The sequence below is a fragment of the Pan paniscus genome, chromosome 22 (genome assembly GCF_029289425.2).
Source record: "Pan paniscus chromosome 22, NHGRI_mPanPan1-v2.0_pri, whole genome shotgun sequence".
Lineage (NCBI taxonomy): Eukaryota > Metazoa > Chordata > Mammalia > Primates > Hominidae > Pan > Pan paniscus.
The window spans coordinates 2,375,888-2,403,391 of record NC_073271.2 but is presented as its reverse complement, the minus strand read 5'-3'; the positions used below and the strand labels follow the sequence as shown (position 1 = coordinate 2,403,391).

The window sequence follows — 27,504 nt, the reverse complement described above, 5'->3', positions numbered from 1 at the left end:
GCAAGAACCTACTAATGAGGTTTTAGAATTTTTCAAATGCTGAGAACCATCCTCCAAACAAGGAATCCGGGGACTACCTGGATCGAGTCTGAAGTGGAACCTGGGCCAACTTGCGCATTCTAGCTGTAATTTTTATGACCATTAATATTGATTTCTTGGCTACTGATTTCTAGGTATCAGTTGGTTAAATTAAATTTTCTACATATTCCTCCTTCTGAGGATAAGAGGTAATTTAATCCAGCCTATTTTGATATGTAGCGTTTCCTTTTTGTGTTGCTTTTATTGCCAATAAATCTAGTGCCCTCGATGTTTCATTGGTTATGATTTGAAGGACTGCATGCAACTTCTTGATGCGGCTGAGGATATAGATTATGGTGCAGTACCCTCATGACCTCTCTTGCACTCAGGTAGCTGGCCCGTAGTATGTTATGATTCTTTCGGGAGGCCATTTATTATCTTTTTAGTCTCCTGTGTCCACACCTTTTTTGATATTTTTGTTACTTTTGTGATTGTGCTTTTTCTAGTTCTTCTTTTATTTTTATTATAAACTGGATATTCTAAGAATTTCCCTTGCTTTAGAGGAATTACAAAGAAGGATGGCTTGATTGCTTTTAACAGACATGCCCCTGCCCATTTTGCTGGCAGCTGCCAATATGCCCATGCTCCACAGATCCAATATAGGCCAGAGGGTGCCTTTCAAGCTTTTGAAGCCTCTTGCTGATGCCAAGTGCAGCTTAGAATAGAGAATCCAGAGAAAGGGTTTGGATCTGTTAAGTAGGAGTCATTCTGGGCATTTCTCCATAAAGTTTTGTTTTTAGTCTCATAATAATACTGTTGCCCTAGGCAGTTTGTTTTTCCTACTCCCTCTGTGAAAGCCTTTCCCTGTCGAGTGATACAGTACTTTCCAATTATGGAGATTTTTAACAATCAAACACTGGCTGAGGCTGTTGATTCACTGGCAAGGTTAAGCAAAGTGAAGTTATCTTGTGGCACTAATTCCTTTGCTTCCCATTACCACTCATTCTCCATATTAGTTTCTCTACATACATAGCATGAAGAAATTTTTAAGCTGCCATCTGTGTTTTCAGCTAGTTGAGCAAATAAGTTTTTGGTTGATGGGGAAAGCTCTGGCACTGGCTGATCAAAATGCTTACAGAATGACTTGGTATTGAGGGGTTGGATGCATTTGAGTCCTTATAGTATTTTTGACAATTAGTAGTGGAACTCCAAGACCTGCTCCTTGTCTATCAACTCTTAATAGTGCTGTCTGTCCTGTAGACCCAAAAGGTAGCTTCTGGCTTTAAGATAGTAAAATTTAAAGGATCGCATGTCCTTGTCTTACAATCTGGTTTTTAGGATTACGAACATACGTGGCATGGCAATCAACAAAGAAGAAATAAGCCCTCTTTGGAAGGGAGGGTCTTCTTTGGTTTGAGCTATAAGCTTTCCTTCTTTTTCTCCCTCTGATTTAATATGTACCTCAAACCAGAATTCATAGGGTAAGAGCCCAGGGTCATAACATACATATAGCTGATAATTTCCTCAGTCACAGACTGAATAGGTGGTCTGGTTGTACTTGCATATTCCTAAATTGGTTCCTGTACATTCATAGTAGGTATGATACAGTAGAGTTTTAACTGTGGTATTTTTTATCCAGGTAGTGTGTACACAGTGTGGACATCCTTCAAGAGATTTATCCCCTTTTAGTATAAGCAAAAATGGTAACAACATTGTTGTATGTAATAGAAACATGCTTACACTACACATGGGCACACAAACCTTCCTCTGGGCATAGACATTTGCAGCATTTGCAGTAATAACATAACAACAGAACAATCAGTATTGACAGAATTATAACTAGGGTTGTAAATTGTATTCACATTTACTTATCTGGAGATGGTCCTCTTAGCTTCAGCTGTATGTACACTAGTCAGCTTCCAGGATGTGACTAGAGCAGAATTTGAAGGATCCTCAAGCTTCAGCCATGTGTAGACTGAGCAGCCTCCCATGGGGTCAGAGCAGGACAGCTGTCCTTTTTACCGGTGGTTGAGATTTGCCATAGGGCTATTCGAGTGGGGCAATCTGGGTCTTGTTGGCTAATCCACAGGTTGTCATCAGGACTCGCTACTGCCACTGGTTTTAGCTGGCTATGGTGAATCCAAGGTGTGACACCTGCAACTTTAACAGCAGTGGGAGTAGACATGATTACAATATAGGGCCTATCCTATATGGGTCCTAGAGTGGTTGAATTCCATTTTTTAACCTAAACGAAGTCCCTAGTTTTGAAAGGGTGTACTGGGTCTGTTAGACTTATAGGCATTTTTTTATATACTTAACCATGCATTTTTGTATAGCCGTACTTAAAGCCTGCATTTGCCTTCTTAAAGTTAGTTTTCCCAGTATACAGAGATTACCCTTAATCTGATTTTTATGGTGGGTGGGCAGCTTAACAAAATCTCAGAGGGCGAATACTCAGTTTTTTTGGTGGGGGTGCACCTGACTCGGAAGAAGACCATGGGCAAGACCTGATATTACTTCAGATGAGTTTTTCGACAAAATTTCTTCAACAACTGCTTGAGTGTCCAGTTTATGCTCTCCACTTTACCTGAGATCTGCTACCTGTAGGCTGTATGTTATTTCCACTTTATTTTTAATAGTCGAGTTAAGTCCTGAACTATTTTAGCCACAAATGTTGGTCCACTCTCTGATCTTAGAGTTAGAGGTAGTCCAAATCTGGGAACAATGTCTCTTAATGCCTTGGTCACCTCTAGTGCCTTCTCTGTCCTGGTGGGAAAGGCCTTGAGCTATCCTGAAAAGTTGCAAATGAACACCAACATGAACTGGTATCCCCCGTCTCAGGGCAATTCAGTGAAGTCCATAAGCAGTTTTTCACAGGGCATGGCTCCTTTTTCCTGAACTACCATGGGCTGAGTAGGACCTTGTCGTGGCTTGTCCTGGGTGCTAGTTAAACACAGTTTACAAATGGCGGGAGTAATAGCAATGAGCAATGGCAGACAAAAATGATGCCTTAATAATGTCTTTATTTTTTTTTAATCTGAGTTCTGCGGTGGAACTGTTTTACAAACCTGGGGGTCACCATATCAGCTATGGCTAGCCTCCCATTGAAGAATTTGTATTATCCTCTTTCAGTGTAGTTCTTATTTTCCTGGGGAAGCCAAGCTCTTTTATTTGGAGTGAAGATTGGGATCTCCAGGAGGGGAATCTCTGGGAGGAGAGGCATAGCTAAGGTGTCTTCTTTAGGTGGAGTTGTCATTGCAGCCTGCTTTGCCTCTTTGCCTTCCTACCTTTTTTAGCCCTTAGTGTTCTTGCTTTTTGCTGCCTCTTGCAGGACTTCACTACCATCACTTCTGCGGCCCATCCAGCATGTAAGAGCTGTAGAATTTCTTCCTTGTACTTTATTTCTTTGTTTCCAGCAGTTAAAAGTCTTCTTTTTTTCTTTGTAAATAACCTTATGAACATGCAAAGTGGCAGAAGCATATTTGGAATCTGTATAAATATTGGTCTTTTGGTCTTTTACTAGCCAGAGAGCTCTTGTCAGAGCTATTAGTTCTGCTTTCTAATCAGAAGTTTCTGTAGATGAAAACTGCCCCTCTACTGTTGAGTCTAAAGTCACCACTGCATACGCAGCTTGGCAGGCTCCTTTTAGTATGAAAATGCTTCTATCAGTAGAATATTCAATGTTCGGGTCCCTGAGGGACTGATCTGTCAAATCTCTCTGGCTTGAGAACACTTTATCTACCACGTCCACACGGCAATGAAACGGGCCTCCTGGCACTGACTCGATGAGAGTAAGGTAGCCAGGTTTAGGGCATTCACAGTCTCTAAAGCTAGTTTACTAGCTTCCTGCACCAGTAGGGCAGTGGCAGCTAGTGCTTTAAAACAAGGAGGCCATCCAAGTGCAACAGAATCTAATTGCCTGGATAAATATGCCACCAGGGGATGCCATGACCTTATGGCTTGAGTCAGAACCCCTATGGCCTCCCTTTCACTTGTGGACATGCAAGAAGAAAAGCTTGATTAGTTAGATCTGGCAGTCCTAAAGCTGGGGCCTGAGTCAAGGCTTCTTTGATTTCTTTAAAATCCTTCTCTTCTTTGGCCTCCTAGAAGAGGGGCTCCTTTTTTTCTCCTCTTAGTGGCTTGGTATAATGCCTTGACCATGAGCAAGAATTTGGGTTGTAAACGCGGCAGAACCTTGCTGCTCTTAGGAGCTCTCTTACTTGACACCGGGTGGTTGGAGTAGAAAGTGCACAAACAGCCTGCTTTTGTTCAGGACTAAGCCATCTTTCCTCTTGGCTTATATAAAAGCTTAAATATTAGACACTTTCAGAGGAGATTTGAGCTTTTTTCGGACACTTTTTATTCTGCCTTCTACAGCAGGTGCAGTGGTTCTTGGGTTTCTTCTGGGTGTAGTAGCCCTTGACTGGTGTGTGTGTGTGGTTTTTTGGTTTTGTTTTTTTGGGGTTTTTTTTGTTTGTTTTTTGTTTTTTTTTACCATTGCCGTGATCATTTTCCTTATTTCTTTGACATTTATCCTTCCAGTGTCCTTTCCTTTTGCACCATGCACATTAATCTCTCTCTAGCCACGGCTGGCTTTCAAACTCCTGTCCAGACTAGCCTTTTTCATGACTACGTTCACGCCCGCGTCCATGCCTCCTTGTAAAGCCAGCTCCTCTTCCCACAAGGGTTGCTGCTAGTGTTATGCCTAGACTGTTAGTTCCTTAAAGAAGACCACCAGAGTCCAGAGTCAAAGCCAAGCGGCAAGGATCTTTACTACAAGTTCGAACCTGGTCCTTCCATTCCACAGCATACAAGAGGGCCCTGAACAATGCGAGTGTTTGCTTTTTATAGCCTGAAAGTTACAGGGGAACAAAGGAATTCTTTTGGTTCCCGCTCTTTCAGTAAAACTTTGAATGGCTGTCCTTTTATCGGAGACTTTCCTGGTGGTGTTTGTACTGGGCTCAGGAAGTTTGAGAGATATATGGCGATATGTGGTGGGATGGGAGGATGGGATGTGTTTGTACTGGGCTTGTTTGTTTTGAGCCCGGGGCTGAGGAATGTGCCCGGCTCCTTTCATTCCCCCCTTTCTTTTCAGGTATTTTTTAGAGCCAATCTTGGGTCTTATAAGTCTGATTCTGTTTCAGCGTTTACAGGTTGGTATTGGGCTCTGAGGACCATGAGTTGTACAGTGTTAAACCTTTCTTTAACGAACCGCAAAATTCTGTTAACAACACAAGGTCTTACGGTAAGCAGAAATAGTAGACTCAGCAGGGGTCCAAGGAAGGGGGCTAACAGAGAAAACATAGATGAGTTCCACCATTGGTCTGCAGCTGAAGCAAACTGCCGTGTTCTTACTTCTGTGCTTAACTTGCGTAACTGTTGGACCTAGTCTTCCACGAGCCTTGATTCATTTATGTAGAAACAACAGTCTTCCTTCAGAAACATACACGTTCCCCCTTTTTCAGCAGTGAGTAGGTCTAAGGCCTTCCGGTTCTGCAAGGTTACCTGTGCTAGGGACGTGAGCTGCCGCTGGAGGGAGGCAAGGGACTCAGCTGACTCCTCCATAGCAACGGCAAATTGTTGGTACAGCTTGTTACTTTCTATGAGGGTGTGACCTAGGGCTCCCCCAGCCAGTCCGGCCGCCATGAAGGATGCGGTGAGGGAGATTCCTGCAATGAGGGGGAGAAATATGGCTCGTGCAGGTCTCGGTCTAGGGTCTGGGTGAATAACAGCACTAGTCCAGTTACCGGTATACTTTAGGAACTCGCCGGCAGTAAGTAGAGTTAACCGGGGAACTAATGTGACAGGAAGACACAGTAGGTTGGTAACAGAGGGGCTTGATAGGTTTTTAGATAATGTTCCATTACACCAGAAGATTATGCCTGACGGAGCCTTTAAGGTGATGTTAGGGGGCGTTGCAGTGATGTTGCAGAGGCTGGAATTAGTTCCTGAGAAACAGTAGGGAAACTTTTCTTGACTGGGGTTTAGGTATAGTGGCACGTTAGGGATGGGGCATATGAGAGGTTTCGGTGGTTGTTAGCTTGGGCAGAGGTGGAGGATCTTTATGGCAGGGGGACAGCGGTTAGCGGTGGACACCTTAGAGTGGCACACAGAAAGCAGCCAGACAGGCTGTGAAGTCCTGTAAGGTTGGCAAGTTCTAATCTTTCTTGCAATAATTTTAACCAGGAAAAAGGACATAAATCTTGTGTCAGGCGGTTTTCTTGTCGCTGGATATTTCTATGGACCAGGGGCCGTACCTGCACTAGACCCCGCCACAGATAGAGGTGACTGCTAGGCCACGTGGAGGCGGAGGAGTAGTATACAGCCCCGTGTTGAGGCGTGGTCCAGCGGGAGTTCCAGGGGTCTCTAACTATCCATGTATATGAAAGGTCTCTATCTCGTCTGCGATGGAAGGGCCATCTGGGATCTATCTGTTCTCTTCTACCTTACCATTGGTATTTATGGATGTTACAATAGTTATAAGGGCAGCCGGCACTTTGGTGCCACCAATAGTGCTTACAATTGTATTCAGTCTGATCATACTCGAAGCATATTATTGGTGCCACTGGTTTGGCTACTGGGAAATCGGTAAAATTTAGTAAAATTGGGCTATTGCACCCTGAGGAGGGGCAATCTGCACTGGCCACTAGTTTCTTGGGCTTATGAGGTTGCCTAGGGTGGGTTTGGTTTTCATAAAGCCAGAATCTCCAGACAAAGGGATTAGGAGCTGGCTTTATGTTTTCTTCAGCGGCCACTAGGGCGACCAATGTTAGAGTTAGACTACTTAACTGCATGTTTGCAGTGAGCTATGCTGCCGGCGCAGGGTGAGTTTTAAGGGGTTGTTCTTAGCTCTGTCCACAGTCCACGTGTCCGGTGCTTTAGCCGCCGCCGTGATTGGCCCCAGAAGGTCGGAGGTTGGGTCCACTGGCTTGACGTGGGTGTAGTGGATCCACGACGCAATGCCTTCTACCTTTAGGGCGGTGGGTGTGGTCAGGAGTACTTGGAGTGGTCCTTTCCACCTGGGCTCTAGGGTCTCTTGTCGGTGTCGCTTAACTAGGACCTAGTCTCCTGGCTGGTACGGATGGGGTGTCGGTGGGGGACTGGTCTTATATAGCTCTCTCAGCTTGGGCCAGATTTCTTGGTGAATTTTCTGTAAGGCTTGTAAGGAAAATAAGAATTCAGAGACATTTTCTGTTTCAGACTTAAGCAGGTCATCTTTTAAGCTAGGAACCAGGGGTGGAGGTCTGCCATACATGATTTCGTAAGGGGTAAGGCCTAGTTTCTAAGGGGTATTACGGGCCTGGAACAGAGCATAGGGGAGAGGGACTACCTAATTAGCACCAGTCTCTATAGTCAATTTAGTTAAGGTCTCTTTTAAGGTCCGATCCATCCTTTCTACCTGTCCTGAACTCTGGGGCCTGTAAGCGCAATGTAGTTTCTAATTTGCCCTAAGGATGGAAGCCAAGTCCTGACTTACCTTAGCGACGAAAGCGGGCCTGTTATCTGACCTTATCTGGATGGGGAAGCCATACTTGGGAAGGATAGCTTCCAGAATTTTCTTTGCTACGACCTGAGCAGTTTCTCTTTTGGTTGGGAATGCTTCAGTCCACCTTGAAACAGTATCTACAAAGACAAGTAAGTACCGGTACCTGTACTTTCCTGGCTTTATTTCAGTAAAATCTACTTTCCAGTAGATACCGGGCCTGGTTCCTCTGAGCCTTGTTCTTGCTGCAGCTTGAGATTGGGGGTATGCGTTGTTAAGCTGGCAGACTTTGCAACTTGTCACGATACTGCTGGCCGTCTCAGCTATATGTCTGATTTTGAGCTTGGAGCGTCTGATCAGGTCTATCATCCGCCGGGCCCCCAGGTGGGTGGTTCGGTGGATGTGTTCTAACACCTGTTGTCTTAATTTTTCTGGTAGGATGGTTTGGTCATTAGTATCAGTCCACCACCTATTCTGGATTTGTTTCAGGGGAAGTTTGTCAATCCACTGGAGATCTTGTTCTGAATATTCAGGGAAATATGGCAAGTCCCGGGGGCCCGGGTCAGGGAGCTGGAGTGCAGGGAGTCGGCTGGGAGCCTTCGCCACATTCTTTGCAGTTCGGTCTGCCAGAAAGTTGCCTTGAGCAGTTGGAGTAGTTAGTTTCTGATGCCTTGGGCAATGTACAATGGCTAATTTTTCTGGCCTCTATAGGGCTGTTAGCAGGGCTAGGATCTCTTGCTTGTTTTTTATCTCTTTTCTTTTAGCCGTCAGTAACCCTCGCTCCTTGTAAATGGCCCTATGTATATGCGCCGTTGCAAAAGCATATCGGCTGTCTGTATATACTGTCAGCTTTTTCCCCGCCCCTAAGGTAAGGGCTTGGGTGAGCGCTATCAGTTCGGCCTTCTGGGCCGATGTCCCCGGGGGCAGGGTTTCCGCCTAGATTACCTCAGTCTCTGAAGTTACTGCCGCTCCAGCGTACCTCTGGCCTTGATCCATGAAGCTGCTCCTATCAGTGAACTAGACGAGGTCGGCGTCAGGAAGTGGGTGGTCTTGCAGGTCTTCTCGAAATCCGTGCACCTGAGCTAGTATCTTGGTGCAGTCACGGAGTGGGGCGTCTAGGTCCGGGTTGGGCAGCAGCGAGGCAGGGTTTAAGGTTGTTGGGGGCAGGAAAATTATCTTGAGAGGATTTAGTAGTAGTCCTTGGTAGTGGGTGAGCCGGGCGTTACTCATCTATCGATTAGGTGGCTGTTTGAGTACACCTTCGACGGCATGTGGAGTAACGACCTGCAATTCTTGCCCTATGACAAGTTTATCAGCATCTTGCACCATCAGAGCCATGGCCGCAATCATTCGGAGACAAGGGGGCCACCCGGCAGCTACTGGGTCTAACTTCTTCGACAGGTAGGCAACAGGCCTCTGCCAGGGGCCTAAGTTCTGAGTCATTACCGCCTTGGCGACACCTTTATTCTCATCCACGTATAAGTGGAAGGGCTTGGTAACATCAGGTAGTCCTAGTGCAGGCGCGGAGAGTAGGGCGGTTTTAATCTGTTGGAAGGCCAACTTGGCTTCGTCTGTCCAATTAAATGGCTGTTGCCCTCGTGTCGACCAAGAACTGGACTGGGGACCCCTCCACTTGCAAAGTTACCTTAGGTTCGGGGAGGGGGTCCGAACCCCGTCTTCCTTAGTCTTCGTCTTGAGTGACTAGTACGGGTGTAGACCTAGGGGGACCGGGTCCCTGTCCTCGTGGTTTCTTTTTGGGGCAGTCTCTTACCTAGTGTCCAGCCCCCTTACAATAGGCACATTGGTCTTTGCTCAGATTATCATGCCGGGGGGGCCGCCTAGGTTGGGTGTACTCTGGCTGCAGATGCTCTTTCTGTACTACTGCTGCCAGGACCTTGGTCATTTTTTCAGTGGCCTTAAATTGTTTTTCCTCTGGAGTATCTCTGTTATTGTAAACCCGCTGGGCTATCTGAAGGAGGTCCTGAATCTGCTTTCCTTCCAAGTCTTCTAATTTCTGGAGTTCTCTCTTAAAATCTGGGGCTGCCTGATTTACGAAAGACATTACAACAGCTGCCTGACTTCCTGGAGCCTCTGGATCTATGGGGGTGTACTGTCTAAAAGCTTCTATTAATCTTTCTAAGTACGTAGCTGGGCTCTCTGTCTTTCTTTGCAGAATAGAATATACTTTAGCCAAATTAGTGGGCTTGCGAGCAGCTGCCTGGAGACCTGCCATTAGAGTCTGGTGATAAAGGTGTAGCCGTCCCCTACCTTCTGCCATGTTGTAGTCCTACGCCGGCCTGGTCATAGGAAAGGTTGCGTTTATGAGGTCAGGGTTGGCAGTCGGTTGACCGTCGTCCCCCGGGACCAGCTTTCTAGCTTCTATCTGTATTCTCTCTCGCTCTTCTGTGGTGAACAAAATTCGGAGGAGCTGCTGACAATCATCCCAAGTGGGCTGGTGGGTGAACATGACACTATCTAGTAAAGCCAGTAAATCTTTGGGGTTGTCTGAAAACCGAGCACTCTGAGTTTTCCAGTTATACAGATCACTGATGGAGAATGGCCAGTACTGGAGCCTGGGGATTCCTGTGTCATCCGGGGGTCCTATTTCCCGAAGGGGTAAAGCCACCGTGGAGTCAGGCGGCTGAGGGGGGCTAGTCTGCGAAGTGCGCCCTCACGTCCTCCTCGCCGGCCCTTCAAAGTTACTTTCCTTTTCAGCGGGCCCGTGTGTGCCAGCCGCCTCCTGTCCGCCTGCTCCCTCCCACAGCTCAGCCAGGGGGGCTGGGGCCTGGGGCCCGGAGGGGTACGGAGGGGGTTCTGTGAACAGTGGGTCCTCGCTGTCAGTTAGAACAGGTTGGTTGGGGGGGGCAGTTGGTTGCTTGGATTTTAGTGGTCGAGCAACCAGTGCCTTACAGGGTTCAGAGGCCAATTGGAAAGGGGACAGCCAAGGAGGTGGGTTCTCAACAAGGTCCTGCCATATGAGGATATATGGGATTTGATCTAAGTGGCCTGCATGACTAGGTAGGAAAGTCTTGGACTTTACCTTAGTGATGACAGCAAGTCGGAAGGTCCTTTCGGGCAGCCACCCCACATCAAAGGCAGGCCATTCGGAGCAACACAGAGTAATTAGCTTTCCTTTCTTGATTTCTATACTAAGATCATGGCCCCTTGCTCTAACTTCTTTGAAATTACTCGTAAGGAGAGATAGAGGAGTGCTCTGGGTATTACCTATCCTGTAATAATTTGTAGTCTCTTCCTGTAAAGGAATGTGGGTTTGAATCCCTGTAAAGGAAATCTGATCTGACTTATTAATGATATCTAATCGCAGGCGCACTTTGGCAGCCCTGGTCAGAGGCAGCTGCTGCCCACCAAACCGGGGCAGTTCAGATCGCAAGCGCGCACCGGAAGCCCGGGTCAGAGTTAGCTGCCTGGGTCGTCATCACGCTGGGGCAGCCCAGATTAGAGACAGCTGCTCCCTGCCAAACCAGGGCAGTTCAGATCGCAAGCACGCACCGGAAGCCCGGGTCAGAGTTAGCTGCCTGGATCGCGGTCGCGCTGGGGCAGCCCAGATCAGAGATGGCTGCTGCCCGCCAAACCGGGGCAGCTCAGATCAGAGACAGCTGCTGCCCACCAAACCGGGGCAGCTCAGATCAGAGACAGATGCTGCCCACCAAACCGGGGCAGCTCAGATCAGAGACAGCTGCTGCCCGCCCAACCGGGGCAGCTCAGATCAGAGACAGCTGCTGCCCGCCAAACCGGGGCAGTTCAGATTGCAATCGCGCACCGGAAGCCCGGGTCAGAGTTAGCTGCCTGGATCGCGGTCGCGCTGGGGCAGCCCAGATTAGAGACGCCTGCTGCCCGCCAAACCGGGGCAGTTCAGATCGCAAGCGCGCACCGGAAGCCCGGGTCAGAGTTAGCTGCCTGGATCGCGGTCACGCTGGGGCAGCCCAGATCAGAGACGGCTGCTGCCCGCCAAACCGGGGCAGCTCAGATCAGAGACAGCTGCTGCCCACCAAACCGGGGCAGCTCAGATCAGGGACAGATGCTGCCCACCAAACCGGGGCAGCTCAGATCAGAGACAGCTGCTGCCCGCCAAACCGGGGCAGTTCAGATCGCAAGCGCGCACCGGAAGCCCGGGTCAGAGTTAGCTGCCTGGATCGCGATCGCGCTGGGGCAGCCCAGATTAGAGACAGCTGCTGCCCACCAAACCGGGGCAGTTCAGATCGCAAGCGCGCACCGGAAGCCCGGGTCAGAGTTAGCTGCCTGGATCGCGGTCGCGCTGGGGCAGCCCAGATCAGAGACGGCTGCTGCCCGCCAAACCGGGGCAGCTCAGATCAGAGACAGCTGCTGCCCACCAAACCGGGGCAGCTCAGATCAGGGACAGATGCTGCCCACCAAACCGGGGCAGCTCAGATCAGAGACAGCTGCTGCCCGCCCAACTGGGGCAGCTCAGATCAGAGACAGCTGCTGCCCACCAAACCGGGGCAGTTCAGATCGCAAGCGCGCACCGGAAGCCCGGGTCAGAGTTAGCTGCCTGGATCACGATCGCGCTGGGGCAGCCCAGATTAGAGACAGCTGCTCCCCGCCAAACCGGGGCAGTTCAGATTGCAAGCGCGCACTGGAAGCCCAGGCCAAAGTTAGCTGCCTGGATCGCGGTCGCGCTGGGGCAGCCCAGATCAGAGACGGCTGCTGCCTGCCAAACTGGGGCAGCTCAGATCAGAGACAGCTGCTGCCCGCCAAACCAGGGCAGCTCAGATCAGAGACAGCTGCTGCCCGCCCAACCGGGGCAGCTCAGATCAGAGACAGCTGCTGCCCGCCAAACCGGGGCAGCTCAGATCGCAATATAGATCAGATAAGAGCCAGGGGAAGTCTCCCACTGGTCTCCGCTGGCCGTTATATAGTGCGTCCGCCAGGACTGTGCCAGCTCCAGTTTCAGACCTCGCGAGTCACAGATTCGGATTCAGAACAGACACAGACAGACAAACGGAGATGAGCCAGCTCACCTATCAGTAGATCGATCCTAGCAGATCCGTTGACCAGGGGTCTGGTGGGCTTGGGGAATCCCGGACGGGCCCCCAGATGTTATGCCTAGACCGTTAGTTCCTTAAAGAAGACCACCAGAGTCCAGAGTCAAAGCCAAGCGGCAAGGATCTTTACTACAAGTTCGAACCTGGTCCTTCCATTCCACAGCATACAAGAGGGCCCTGAACAATGCGAGTGTTTGCTTTTTATAGCCTGAAAGTTACAGGGGAACAAAGGAATTCTTTTGGTTCCTGCTCTTTCAGTAAAACTTTGAACGGCTGTCCTTTTATCGGAGACTTTCCTGGTGGTGTTTGTACTGGGCTCAGGAAGTTTGAGAGATATATGGTGATATGTGGTGGGATGGGATGTGTTTGTACTGGGCTTGTTTGTTTTGAGCCTGGGGCTGAGGAATGTGCCCAGCTCCTTTCACTAGTAAGTTAGCCTTTCTTAAGCCTGTGATCAGCCTTTTCCTTTGCTTCCTCATCTCGGTTAATTAACACCTTGGTTGTCACTTTAATAAGCTGAGTAGCATTCAGGCCTACGGAGCTTCTAACTTCTGCAATTTATGCCTGATATCTCCTTGGGTCTGCCTTACAAATGCTGTATTCACCCTGCACTGATTTTTTAGTAGCCTCAGGGTTAAATGGAGTGTACAATAAAAATGCCTCATAAAGTCTTTCATAAAACTTGCTGTGCTTTTATCTGCACCCTGAAGCACCTCTGAGATTATTTAAAATATTGATTGCCTTTTTCTTTTACCATCCTTTAGCCTTTGCAGATGGGCTTCTCGGCACCTTTGTAGGTGCTGAATCTGGACTGCATCATCTGGGTCCTAGTGGGGGTCCTCCTGTCCTCTTAAGAGGCATGAGCATATCTTATGCACAACCAGACCTGAGATGGCCTGCCTGATTTTCGCTCTCATTTCACCTTCTCGGGTGAGGCTGGCAGCATGTATCCATTTGAACTTAACTCCTTAGGGACAGTTACCTTGGTAAAGGGGGTAGATTGGAATGTAAGGAGGAGCGGTCTCTATTCTTTCCTGTGGTTGTTACAAAACCGGTTTTTCTGCCTTTTCTGAGATTTTTTAATTTGTCTTCAGCTGCTGGGGCAGCTGATTTTACTTTCACTTTTGGCTGGGAGGTGCTACAAGCCTCTGTGTCTCCTTTTAACTCTGTAGCTGCCAGAGCAGCTGATTTCTCTTGCCGTGAGCTGCGAGCATTCTACAGTAAACTGCTAGGCAGGGCTGCATTCATTTGGCCATGAGTCAATATAAAGACTAGGCCTGAATGTCCTGGCTGTTCTCTGAGCCTAGTCACCACCTTAAAACACACGGCCAATTTTTCTATAGTGCCTTTGGCAAGCCATCTGACACTAAAACAGGGCTGTTCTAATTCACAGTATGTCCTTAACTTTTGAACATTCGGTTTCATCCTATAATCACCTCTAAATCTTTAAAATTCATTATTATGCTTTTCAAAGGAGTCACTTTTGATGTTTTCCCTCTCATTTCCTCTCTTGCAGTTCACTTTCACTCTGACTTTCACTCTTGAGTCCACCAGACCTGGTCCTGTTGCGGGAGTTTCAGATGCTGCTTAGCCAGGAACATGCCTTCCCCTGTCACAGACTGCTGCAGCTGTAAAGCTGGTACTATCAGCCATATGAAGCATCTTAGGTCTGATTTTCCCCACATTCGCCTCAGAGCACACAGCCACCACTAAGGGATCTGTGCCTCCCCATGTCACTCCCCACATTGGCCTCTCCCAACGTAGCAGGAAGAGCCGCAGACAAAACCCCTTGGACAGTGAGTTAAAGAAGGAAGGTGTTTATTCAGCTGGGAGCTTCAGCAAGACTTCTTTCCCAAGAGCTGAACTCTCCGAGTGAGCAATTCCTGTCCCTTTTAAGGGCTCACAACTCTAAGAGGGTCCGCATGAGAGTGTCATGATCTATTGAGCAAGCAGTGGGTATGTGACTGGGGGCTGCATACACTGGTAATTAGAAACGTGCTGAACAGGACGGGGATCTTCACAGTGCATTTTTTATGCAAATAACCGATTAGGTCAGGGGTTGAGCTTTAACTACCAGGCCCAGGGTGTGGCGCTGGGCTGTCTGCTTGTGGATTTCATTTCTGCTTTCTAGTTTTTGCTTCTTCTTTCTTTGGAGGCAGAAATTGGGTATAAGACAATATGAGGGTTGGTCTCCTCCCTTATTTTCCCCCTTTGAGACTCTCACTCATTTTATTAGTGGGAGTTCTCACCTTCTTCCTCACTACCTATGTCTTCCTCTATCACAGATTGATAGTGATTCATGTAGTACACTTGTGCTGAAGCATTCTGGTGAACTAGAGTTGCGATGAAACCTTTTACCACTTGAATGAGTACAGCTAGTAAGCAAGAGATCAGTAAGCAGGTTCCTATTACTACTACAATTTCCATTATAAGAGTTTTAAATCCTTCTAGTGCTGGGAACCATTTTCAAACATGGCCTCAGGGTCAAATCGGTGCCACACTTGTACAGGCACATGTGCCAGTTTCATCATGTCTTTAACTATATCTTCGACTACTTACCCCTGATCATCTATGTGCAGAAAGCAATTGGACCTAATTACAGTCACTAAATTGGGCCTAGTTACAGTCACATTTAATTTACTAAAATAACCAGACAGCAAGACAGGTTTCCAAACATTGGCAAATGTTTCAAGGAGAAAAAAAAATGCCCCACTAGAGAAGCATGGTTGTATCTCTGTGTGTACATACACACGGGGCCAGGCAGTTCTATGCATGATAGTCTGGGACTGTAAAAGTGACTATACAACCCTTTACATTCTGTCACATAACTTACAATTTAAAGTGAGCATCTTTTTCGTGAGTTAGAAATTGACTTTTGTTTTTTAGTTGGGAGCCACTTTTAGCATTTTTCCCTTTGTTGATACATAATAATAGTATATATTTGTGATGCATGAGTGATATTTTTATACATGCATGCAATGTACAGTGATCAAATCAGGGTAATTAGAATATCCATCACCTCAAACATGGATATTATTTTCTTTGTGTTTGAAAAATTTCCTTTGTGTTGGGAGAATTTAAAGCCATCTCTTCTATCTATTTTAAAATATATTAAAAATTAGTGTTAACTATAGTTATACTACTGTGCTGTCAGACACTAGAAATTATTCCTTCTATGATAAAAAGTTTAGGCTATATCCCATGGGTAGTAGGACACCACATGACTGAGTGGTCATCTGGGAAATTATCTGGATGACTTTGGAACAGTCCTGGCTGAGCCAGGTGGCTGTTGCAACAAACTGTGGGGAAGCCCCTCCCCTAATGCCCCCTAAGCCAGCTGTCACTACATGGCAGGAAACCTCCAAACCTGAGGGCCCCAGGAAACAATGACAGTCCCCACTCACATGCAACTTGCGCTGTGCTCAGTGCCCTCCACATTGAGCCTGATCTAGCTTTACCCGAGGGCTGTGAGGTGGGACAATCAGTATCCCTTTATTTTAAAAGGCTCAGTGAAGCTTTGGGCTTAATGTGAGTGAAGTGATCCTAAAAGCTGACTCTGGGATCCCGGCTCCACCACTGACCAGTCCTGCAGGTGGCGAGAGTTGCCTCTCCTCCCCTCAATTTCATTTTGTCCTATGTGAAGTGCGGCCGTGCTGATGACTCACATATCAGGGATACCTGGGAACTGTCAATGAACGGAGTGCTCTACACAGTGCCTGGAGCCCAGAATGCAGATGAGGGAGGAGGGTGAGCCATAATTCTGAGGGAAGTCCCAACATAATTTAGCCCTTCCATCTAGTAGCTGGGCCCCAGTACAGAGTCGTATGCCAGTGACAGGGCAAACTGAGACCAGCTCAAACACAGCCTCCTCCTCAGCAGAAGGGCCCAACTAAGGCACTTGGTGTTTTGGTTCATTTCCTGCAGCTTCAATGTAAAGAATATTGTGAGACATTTGCTGGAACAACTGAAAATCAGAAGAAGAAGAGACAGCTCTTCTCCATCTCCCTGAGAGCTCTTCCCCAGAGTGTGTTTATCCATAGAGGAGGGGAAATATTTATTTTTTGTAAATAGTAAGTGCTAGAGTCGAATATTATATGAAAATCTCATTCTACTACAAACTCGGATTTGTGGTTGTGTTTCTTTTTATTTCACTTGTGTAAGCTTAAATGAGATACAGATTCTAACATTTCTCCTTGAATTATGAAATCCTAAAGAGTCGGCAGCATAATGTATGAGGAAGAGAAAAACAGCCATACTTTCTGGCTGCCGGATAAGACACCCAAGTCCATCTTTCTCAGAGCATATGTTCATTTTAGTATTAACCCAAGGAAAGAGTGAAGATAGATCATTCAAGCTTGCAGAATTAATAATTTGCAGGTATTTTCACAAAGCATAGTGACAGTCTTGGAAATATAGATTTCTTTAAAAAGCAGTTGCAGAGATCAGGAGGATGAATACCTTTCTATGATTTTACAAAAAATACATCAACTTCTGCTTCACTTCCTGAGGTTTCCTCTAAGCAACTATTAGGACATTGTCGTTTTTTCTTCCAACTCTGGAGTTGCATCAGGTCTATGTGGAAAAAAACATTATAAAATAATCAAAATGACCAACGTGAAAAGGAGAAGGCCAGGGAAAGTCCATTGACAATGGATGCAGGGCAGAAAGGAAGCTGCATTCTCAATCTTCTTCTGGTGTCCTGTGATTGAGTCTTTACCTTAGATATAAATCCTCCCAGAGTTTTGTCTCTTACCTTAGAATTTCTATTCTTTTTTTAAGTTAGTTTCTTATCTAGAATGAAAGAATTGTAATGCCACTTTATGGCTACACCTGGGCCTTATTCTGTAAATATTTTTACTATCTATGAGGTAAAATTCCCAGCATTAGGGCAATTCTTTATCCAATTTTTTCTTTCTGAGACAGAGTCTTGTTGTGTCACCCAGGCTGGAGTACATTGGTACAATATTGGCTCACTGCGATCTCCATCTCCTAGGTTCAAGAGATTCTGCTGCCTCAGGCTTCTGTGTAGCTGAGATTACAGGCACCCAGCTTCATGCCCAGCTAATTTTTGTACGTTTAGTATGTTTAGTAAATTTTGTATTTTTAGTTTCACTATGTTGGTCAGGCTGGTCTTGAACTCCTGACCTAAAATAATCTGCCCACCTCGGCCTTCCAAAGTGCTGGAATTACAGGTGTGAACCAATTCTTTTTGAGGAATAAATTACCTGAAAGTCCTCAAGCCTTTCTGTCAGGCGTATCTTGGCCTTTTCTCTCTGACTGGGGTCCGATGAATCACAGGTGGGAACTATTTTTCTATATTCCTAACCAGTGATAATCCTTGCACTCTTTATTTCTAATTAAAGAAATCCAAAATGGAGATAGTTATTTGAGAGGTCTCTAAAGACAAACTAGGAGGACATGAGGAGTTGAATTAATACTCACACACACCCAGGTGGAATTTTACCTGTTCGAACTGGGAAAATTACAGATGTCCTAAAAAGGCAACTGCATTTGACTTGAATTGTTTATACTGAGCCTGATCACAAACCTCCTGAAGAGAAAGCTGTGCTGAATTAAGCTGATGATTGCCTATATACAGTCTAAGCTGGCAACCAACCATTGTCCGTCATAGACTGTGCTAAAATCTTTCACTTGTGTAAACTTGCAGTAAAACTTTATAAGTCCCTCCCTAACCTCATCTGAATGGAACATGATATAGCTTCTTGCTAAATTTGTGTCTCCCAAGTAGCAATTTATAAAAAATCATGATTAACATGCTTTTTATTTTATTTTCCACAGGGTTTGTTTTAGTCCCATGTTATAAAATGCTTTTCTCAAGAAAGCATAGAGCCCATTCTCTTCTCTGGAGAGAATCGCAGCCTTGCAAAAGAGAGAATTAAAAATACATACATATAAGTAGCAAGAATTTAAAACTCAAAATACTAAATATGTTACAAAAGCATGTAAGCAATAGAACAAATAGGATGAATAGCAAAATGGATAAAATCAACTGTGAGTTGAAAGCCTGAAAGTTCAGGTGAAGGTGTTGAAAATGTTTCAGAAAAAAACTAAAGAGATAAATATTTATAAAAATAAAGAGCTGGGCTCAGTTGGTCACACTTGAAATTTCAGCTGCTAGGGATGCTGAGGCCAGAGGATCAATTAAAGCAAGAAGTTTGAGACAAGCCTAAGCAAGACCTTGTCACTAAAAATGTTTTAAAAATTATTTTGACATTATACTGTGGTCTCAACTACTTAGAAGGCTGAGGCAGGAGGATCACCTGAGCTCAGGAAGTTGAGGTTACAGTGAACTATAATCATGCCACCGTACTCCAGCCTGGAGTGAGGCAAAATCTAGTCACATTAAAATAAAATAAAATAAAATAAATAAAATCTAGTCACATTAAAATAAAGTACAATTATCAAGGACAAAAATAAAATTGTACAACTTGGCAATAGAAAGAAATAGAGCATAGAGCAATTGGGGGAAAGGGGGTTGAAAGTATAATTTCCTTTTTATTTCCTTAGTTGGTCATTACTTAGACTTTTTCACTTAATTAAAATTTTCTTACTCTTGGTGCCCAGTTAACCCCAGAGCATTTTTAATTAATTGGTTTAGAGGTAGATACTCATATAAGCTTTCCACTGCAAATTACAAGAGCCAAATTTTAAATAAATATTGGAACTCTAAATTTTCTATCTGCAATATTTAAGGAAATAAAAATTATAAAAAACACTTTGTAAAACATTTAGTATGTAACTGCTGTTTCTAACGTATAATAAATCCAATTATGGCAGAGACTCACTCTGTTATTGAGAATCTCTCCATTATATGACTGCTGCTTGTGGTGCTGAAACCTCAGCAAGAAAGAATATATAAATATCTGAACATTGCTTTAAAAAGACAATGTACATTTAATGTAGAGATATGTGACCAGCTTAGAAAGCTGCACTTTTTCCACAGCAGGCAAGCCAGAGCCTGGATAACCCAGGGTCACAGCTCATGAGAACATAGGGCTGGACTGTGAGAAAACAAGAAGCACTTAGTGCAGAGGAGTTGACAAGCCACCAACTGGGCTGAGAAAAAAGAGCTGGTAGATTAATTTCCAAATTATACTACAAAACATACAATAAACAGATCCCATAGCTTTATACATTAAAACCAAATGATGACAAACAGTGAGGATTGCATTAAATTAAATTAGAAGCAGGTAAAGACTGGTTTATGATCTTGAAACTTTAGTCACTCTCCACACTTCGATCCCATGACCCGGTAATTATTTCCTCCTTTCTGCATGCCTTGGGCACTGGTCCATTTCTGGCCCCAAAGTGTTCCTTTTTCTAATAAGCGTACTTACTTCGTCTCTTAATACACTTCCTTTCCTTGCATACTGTGCCCCAAAGAAGAAATATTAAAAACTTTCCTGATGTTTTTCTGCTGGTGGGTTTATGGGCTCAGAGTGATGATAAGAACAGCCAATGAGTGTGTGGAGCCAGATAGTGCTTAAAATATGGACTTTAGTCCAGTGAAGTCTAACAAGATTGGCACCTGAGCACTCTTCTTTGAGACCTGAGGATGGACTCACTGAACATGGAGCTACTACCACAGCTGGTACCCGCACATATGCACCACCTGTGTTCCTAGAAACTGGCCTTCCCAGCCCATCACAGCCAACACCGACACCAGCATGGAACGCTTGGGAGTCAAAGGTTTTTCTTGTCATTGCTACTGCCGTCATCCATGCCATAACCACTGTCCAGGGGCTCAAGAAGCTGCCCACCCACCTTGCTCACTGCTGGCACCTGAGCAAGTCACAGGAAGGCCAAATAATTAGTCTTCCTGGACCTGTTAACACTGCTGCCAGCATAACTGCCTTGAGGCTCAAAAGCAGGCATGCTAAGCTCACCACTGCCACCACTGGGATCCAATGACTGAACCTCTGGTGCCCCTATTCCCAGCAAAACTTTACCACAGCCTCTGCTAAAAACGATACCCTAAGCCACTGAGAAAGGTACAGACACCACTGATACTCTTTACAGCCAAAGAAATCATATAAAGACAGGCCGGGTATTGTGGCTCATGCCTGTAATCCCAGCACTTTGGGAGGCCAAGGCCAGTGGCTCCCTTGAGCCCAAGAGTTTGAGACCAGCCTGGGGAACATGGCAAAACCCTGACTCTACTAAAAACACACAAATTTGCTGGGCATAATGGTAGGCACCTGTAATCCCAGCTACTTGGGAGGCTGAGGCATGAGAATCGCTTGAACTCAGACGTGGAGGTTACAGTGAGCCGAGATAGTGCCACTACACTCCATCCTGAGCAGCAGAGCAAGATTCTATCTTAAAATTTATACCTATACAGAGTTTAAAGTCTGTGCTCTCCTCTCCTCAGCTGCCTTGGGACTGTGTAAGTGTATGTTTGGGAAGGGAGGGATAGGACGAGGACAGGCCAGTAGAGAGTCACCAGCAACGGCTAAAGGTCTCAGACCGTATTTTATACTCTTGACCCGGAGAGACTTCTCTGTTATTCTAATCACATTAAACTCAAGCATTTTCTTTCTTTCTTTTTTTTTTTTTGAGAAATCACATCGAACTTCCAAAATTATAAAGTTGAAAAGATGTAATAATTGACAATTGAAAACATGAAAGAGGATTAGCTATAAAAATAACTCAGGACAATGTATTTATCATGAACGGATGGTCTTGGTGGAAGAAAGTTTCATGCCCAGCCAGCACATTCTTCAATATCTGCTAAAAAAAGGAGCAAAGGGAACTTAAAGACATCATAGACTTGGGAATTTCGTCTCACAGTGCATTAATTTCCCAAATCACATGTGGAAGAGAAGAAGTTGTTGCATATTAGACTAACTAGTTTTACTGAATGTTGTCTGTTGATTTAAAAATTAATACTCTTATCAAGGGCAAGTTGAAATACTGAAAGTTATTTACTAAACATCAAAGAATATTTTCAGTATATAAAAAGATTTTTAAAAACGTTGACACTTTAACTAAATCTGACACAAATTGAAAAGAAAAAGTAACTAGAAAATGAAAGAAGCGTCATACAAGTATGCTAAGCACCCTCTATTGCACCAACTGCTCGTGTTTGTTGTGTCTCCTCTTCTATTCTGCGTCCTCCATCTCCTTGCTGATTCCCCTTTTTGTCTATTTTAATTTCTCTCTCTACTCCATTCTCAGGTCACCATCAGACATTCCTTTTGTGTCTTTTGATGTCCAATCTCACCCACACAACCTTCATTCTCTATTTTATCTTTACACATGGTTAATTGGGAATAAAGAGGGAAAACACTACTGGGAAGATACCTGAATCCTGGCGCAAACTATCATTATCATTGTTTTTCATGTTGATGCTCATGTGTCTCTGCTTTCTCGACAGACTATTTAATCAGCAGACAGATCAACAGGCCAAAATTTCCACCATAGTTGCAAATTTGAATGCGGATGAATGGATTAAAACGTATTCAAGTCTTGCAATGAAAGGCATAATGTATGGTGGTATAATTGAGAGTGGTTACAGGGGAGAGTTAAAGGTCATTTTATACAATATCACTCCAGATTCTTTTGCTGTAAAACCGCAGATGTGGGTTGCTCAATTTTTAGTGGTACCTTGTCAACAATTAACACCTGAGGATGTCTCTGCCCCAACAGAGGCTACATACAGAACTGGGGGATTCAGATGCACTGGCACAGGTAGTTTAAATCCTGGAGCCAAAATATGAGTACAGCGTCCATCACATCCTACTCCTATGGCTGGTGAACTTGTAGCTATGGGAGCAGAAACTGAAGGCATAGTACAGTTTCCTAAAGATGAAAAACAATATTATGTTCCCCTGTTTTGGTTATTACAGAGAATAACCTGTTTACTAATGGTCAATACCTGTGTCTCTGTGTCTGATGCCAAGAATAAATTCATCATCTGCGTAGCCACCACTGCAACGGAAGCCAACTGCAGTCAATGTTGGCTATGCATGGAATTGCCAGAGGCCACCAAAAATGGGCTACGTTGGAGAATCGTCCCTGTACCTTACTGCATACCGAATGTTGTGTGTATATCCCTGACAAATCTCACACTGTGACTCTCCTTGCACGGCCATGGTGGGTGTGGTTTTTATTAACTATGCTTTTAATTCTCCTGTGCTTACCCTGAATCTGTAATCTGTATAAACTATGCTTTCCCCAAGTATCTGTAAGGGCATTTTCCTACAATTGAGTATCAAATTGAAGCCAAATTTGGAAGAAAAGTTAAATATTAAATTTTATCTCAATTGAACATGGACACAAACAATGGTCACCAAGTCCCGGAACAGGTTCTGTGAGTTTCTTCAGGCGTTCATCCAGCAGTATTTCAGAGAAATTTCTATTTTAATCTGTTCCTGTATGTTAGTTATTGAAAAACAACAGACAATCGCCAAAAAAAGTTGACATTTTTGTGGTTTTTGAGCCCAGTAGTGAAGAGTCCTCGTTACTCTGCCTTATGCCAAAGAACTCTTTACAAAAAGAGCTAGGGTCCCTGATGGCACTAGAGCTTCCTGAGACCTCTCCCCATCTGTGCAGGGATGAGGGGCCAACTCTGTAGCCCAGGCTGTTGCTTCCCGGTCTGTTGATGAATCCTCCATAGTCTGGTGAGTGTAGTGTCTGACTCTGGAGCCCAGGCTGTTGCTTCTCTGTCTGGTGATGCTTCCTCCATACTATGTAGTCTGCTGTGTGTAAATATATATATATATATATATATATATATATATACACACACACACATATATACATATATATACATATATATAAATGTATATATTTATACATATAAATATAAATAAATACATATATTTATACATATAACTGTAAATAAAAATAATTATATAATTATGTACACAATTCTTTAAAAAAATAAATGTAAATAAATACATATATAATTATATATATATTATATGTATATATATCTTTTCCCTTCTCCCCTTCTCATATCAATTTGCTTATCATATCATTTACTTATTATATCTGTATTGCCATATAATTGGGACAAAAGCTGTTTACCCTTAAAAGTATTGTGTGTGCCTTTTCTTTTTCCTCATGCATCTCCCATGCAGAACACACGCCTGACAAATTTTTATAGTTTTAGTGGAGATTGGGTTTAGCCATGTTGGCCAGGCTGATCTCAAACTCCTGACCTCAGGTGATCCTTCCATCTCGGCATCCCAAAGTGCTGAGATTACAGGTGTGAAACACCCAGCCAGGAGGAGGCATTTCTATAAAGAAAACATACAAATGGTAAACAGGCATATAAATGTTGCTAAACATCATTAAACCTCAGAGAAATGCAAATCAGAACTACAATAAGATATTATCTCACCCCAGTTAAAATGTCTTATATCCCAAAGACAGACAATAACAAGTGCTGACGAGGATGTGGAGAAAACTTTAGTGTACTCTTGGTGGGAATGTAAATTAGTATAACCGCTATAAAAAACTTTGGACTTTCCTCAGAAAGCTAAAAATTGAGCTGCCCCAGCTACAATGCAACCCAACAATCCCAGTGGTGGGCATTGACCCAAAAGAAAGAAAATTGGCTTGTTGCTGCACTGTTTACAATAGCTATGATTTGAAAGCAAACTGTCTACAAATGAATGAATGTATAAAAAAAGTAGTACATATATACATTGGAGTAGTATTCAGCCATAAAAATGAGATTTTGTCTTTTACGACAACATGGATAAAAGAGAAGAGTATGTTAAGTGAAATAAACCAGGCACAGAAAGATAAACACTGTGTGTTCTCACTTATTCGTGGGATGGAAGAATTTATACAACTGAATTCACGGACATAGCAGAAGGGTGGTTTTCAGAGGCTAAGAAAGACAGTGGAGGCTGGGGGAAAGGTAGGGACTGTTAACGTGTACAAAAAAATAGAATAAATAAGACCTATTATTTGATAGCACAACGAGATGACTCTGGTCAATAATAATGTAATTGTACATTTTAAACTAGCTAAGAAAGAATAATCACATTTTAACCCAAAGAATAAATGCTCAAGTGGGTGGGTATCCCATTCTCTATGATGCGATTATTATGCATTGCGAGACCGCATCAAAACATCTCATGAACCCCATAAGTATATACACCTACAATGTATCCTCAAAAATTACAAATTAAATGAAATAAATAAAATAAAACTATTTAAAAATAAAATATCATAACATTAACTAGGCCCAGAAATATGAGATTTTAATGAAATAAAAATGCCTATATAATAATCAAAAAGTGAGAAGAAAGTCACACTTTACTCCTATTTTTGTTTCTAACCTATCTTTTATCCAGTTTCAAGTTGTAGAACTTTCTTTTTTCATTTCTAATTAAATTTTATTTTATTTTCATGTTTTTATTATACTTTAACTTTTACGGTACATGCGCACAACATGCAGGTTTGTTACATATGTATACATGTGCCATGTTGGTGTGCTGCACCCAGTAACTCGCCATTTAACATTAGGTATATCTCCAAATGCTATCCGTCCCCCCTCACCCCACCCCGCAACAGGCCCCGGAGTGTGATGTTCCCCTTCTTCTGTCCATATGTTCTCTTTGGTCAATTCCCACCTATGAGCGAGAACATGCAGTGTTTGGTGTTTGGTGCTTGTGATAGTTTGCTGAGAATGATGGTTTCCAGCTTCATCCATGTCCCTACAAAGGACATGAACTCTTCATTTTTTATGGCTGCATTGTATTCCATGGTGTATATGTGCCACATTTTCTTAATCCAGTCTATCATTGTTGGACATTTGGGTTTGTTCCAAGTCTTTGCAATTGTGAACAGTGCCGCAATAAACATACGTGTGCTTGTGCCTTTATAGCAGCATGATTTATACTCCCTTGGGTGTATACCCAGTAATGGGATGGCTGGGTCAAATGGTATTTCTAGTTCTAGAGCCCTGAGGAATCGCCACACTGACTTCCACAATGGTTGAATTAGTTTTACACCAACAGTGTAAAAGTGTTTCTATTTCTCCACATCCTCTCCAGCACCTGTTGTTTCCTGATTTTTTAATGATCTCCATTCTAACTGGTGTGAGATGGTATCTCATTGTGGTTTTGATTTGCATTTCTCTGATGGCCAGTGATGATGAGCATTTTTTCATGTGTCTTTTTGCTGCATAAATGTCTTCTTTTGAGAAGTGTCTTCATATCCTTCACCCACTTTTTGATGGGGTTCTTTGTTTTTTTCTTGTTAATTTGTTTGAGTTCATTGTAGATTCTGGATATTAGCCGTTCATCAGATGAGTAGATGGCAAAAATTTTCTCCCATCCTGTAGGTTGCCTGTTCAGTCTGATGGTAGTTTCTTTTGCTGTGCAGAAGCTCTTTAGTTTAATTAGATCCCATTTGTCAATTGTGGCTTTTGTTGCCATTGCTTTTGGTGTTCTAGACATGAAGTCCGTCCCCACGCCTATGTCCTGAATGGTATTGCCTAGGTTTTCTTCTAGGGTTTTTATAGTTTTAGGTCTAACATTTAAGTCTTGAATCCATCTTGAATTAATTTTTGTATAATGTGTAAGGAAGAGATCCAGTTTCAGCTTTCTACATATGGCTAGCCAGTTTTCCCAGCACCATTTATTAACTAGGGAATCATTTCCCCATTTCTTGTGTTTGTCAGCTTTGTGAAAGATCAGATGGTTGTAGATATGTGGCATTATTTCTCAGGGCTCTGTTCTGTTCCATTGGTCTATATCTCTGTTTTGGTACCGGTACCATGCTCTTTTGGTTACTGTAGCCTTGTAGTATAGTTTGATGTCAGGTAGCATGATGGCTCCAGCTTTGTTCTTTTGGCTTAGGATTGACTTGGCAATGCGGGCTCTTTTTTGGTTCCATATGAACTTTAAAGTAGTTTTTTCCAATTCTGTGAAGAAAGTCTTTGGTAGCTTGATGGGGTTGGCATTGAATCTGCAAATTACCTTGGACAGTATGGCCATTTTCACGATATTGATTCTTCCTACCCATGAGCATGGAATGTTCTTCCATTTGTTTGTATCCTCTTTTATTTCCTTGAGCAGTGGTTTGTAGTTCTCCTTGAAGAGGTCCTTCACATCCCTTGTAAGTCAGATTCCTAGGTATTTTATTCTCTTTGAAGCAATTGTGAATAGGAGTTCACTCACGATTTGGCTCTCTGTTTGTCTGTTATTGGTGTATAAGAATGCTTGTGATTTTTGCACATTGATTTTGTATCCTGAGACTTTGCTGAAGTTGCCTATCAGCTTTAGGAGATTTTGGGCTGAGATGATGAGGTTTTCTAGATATACAATCATGTCATCTGCAAACAGGGACAATTTGACTTCCTCTTTTCCTAATTGAATACCCTTTATTTCCTTCTCCTTCCTGATTGCCCTGGCCAGAACTTCCAACATTATGTTGAATAGGAGTGGTGAGAGAGGGCATCCCTGTCTTGTGCCTGTTTTCAAAGGGAATGCTTCCAGCTTTTGCCCATTTAGTATGATATTGGCTATGGCTTCATCAGAGATAACTCCTATTACTTTGAGATATGTCTCACCAATTCCTAATTTTTTGAGAGTTTTTTGCATGAAGAGTTGTTGAATTTTGTCAAAGGCCTTTTCTGCATCTGTTGAGATAATCACATGGTTTTTTGTCATTGGTTCTGTTTATAAGGTGGATTACGTTGATTGATTTTTGTATGTTGAACCAGCCTTGCATCCCAGGGATGAAGCCCACTTGATCTTGGTGGATAAGCTTTTTGATATCCTGCTGGATTCGGTTTGCCAGTATTTTATTGAGGATTTTTGCATAGATCTCCATCGGAGATATTGGTCTAAAATTCTGCTTTTTGGTTGTGTCTCTGCCAGGCTTTGGTATCAGGATGATGCTGGCCTCATAAAATGAGTTAGGGAGGATTCCCTCTTTTTCTATTGATTGGAATACTTTCAGAAGGAAAGGTACCAGCTCCTCCTTGTACCTCTG

At 43.9% G+C, this 27,504-nt stretch overlaps 1 long non-coding RNA gene across 1 annotated transcript; it reads right to left on the bottom strand.

Moving 5' to 3' along the window:
• Nucleotides 1-3,039: 3,039 nt before the first annotated feature.
• On the bottom strand, nt 3,040-6,894 carry LOC134729711 (uncharacterized). The gene is made up of 2 exons (XR_010111056.1): nt 6,808-6,894; nt 3,040-5,687 (listed from the first exon to the last, which is right to left on the bottom strand). It is a non-coding gene; the product is annotated as an uncharacterized LOC134729711 (long non-coding RNA).
• Between the last annotated feature and the right edge of the window lie 20,610 nt (nt 6,895-27,504).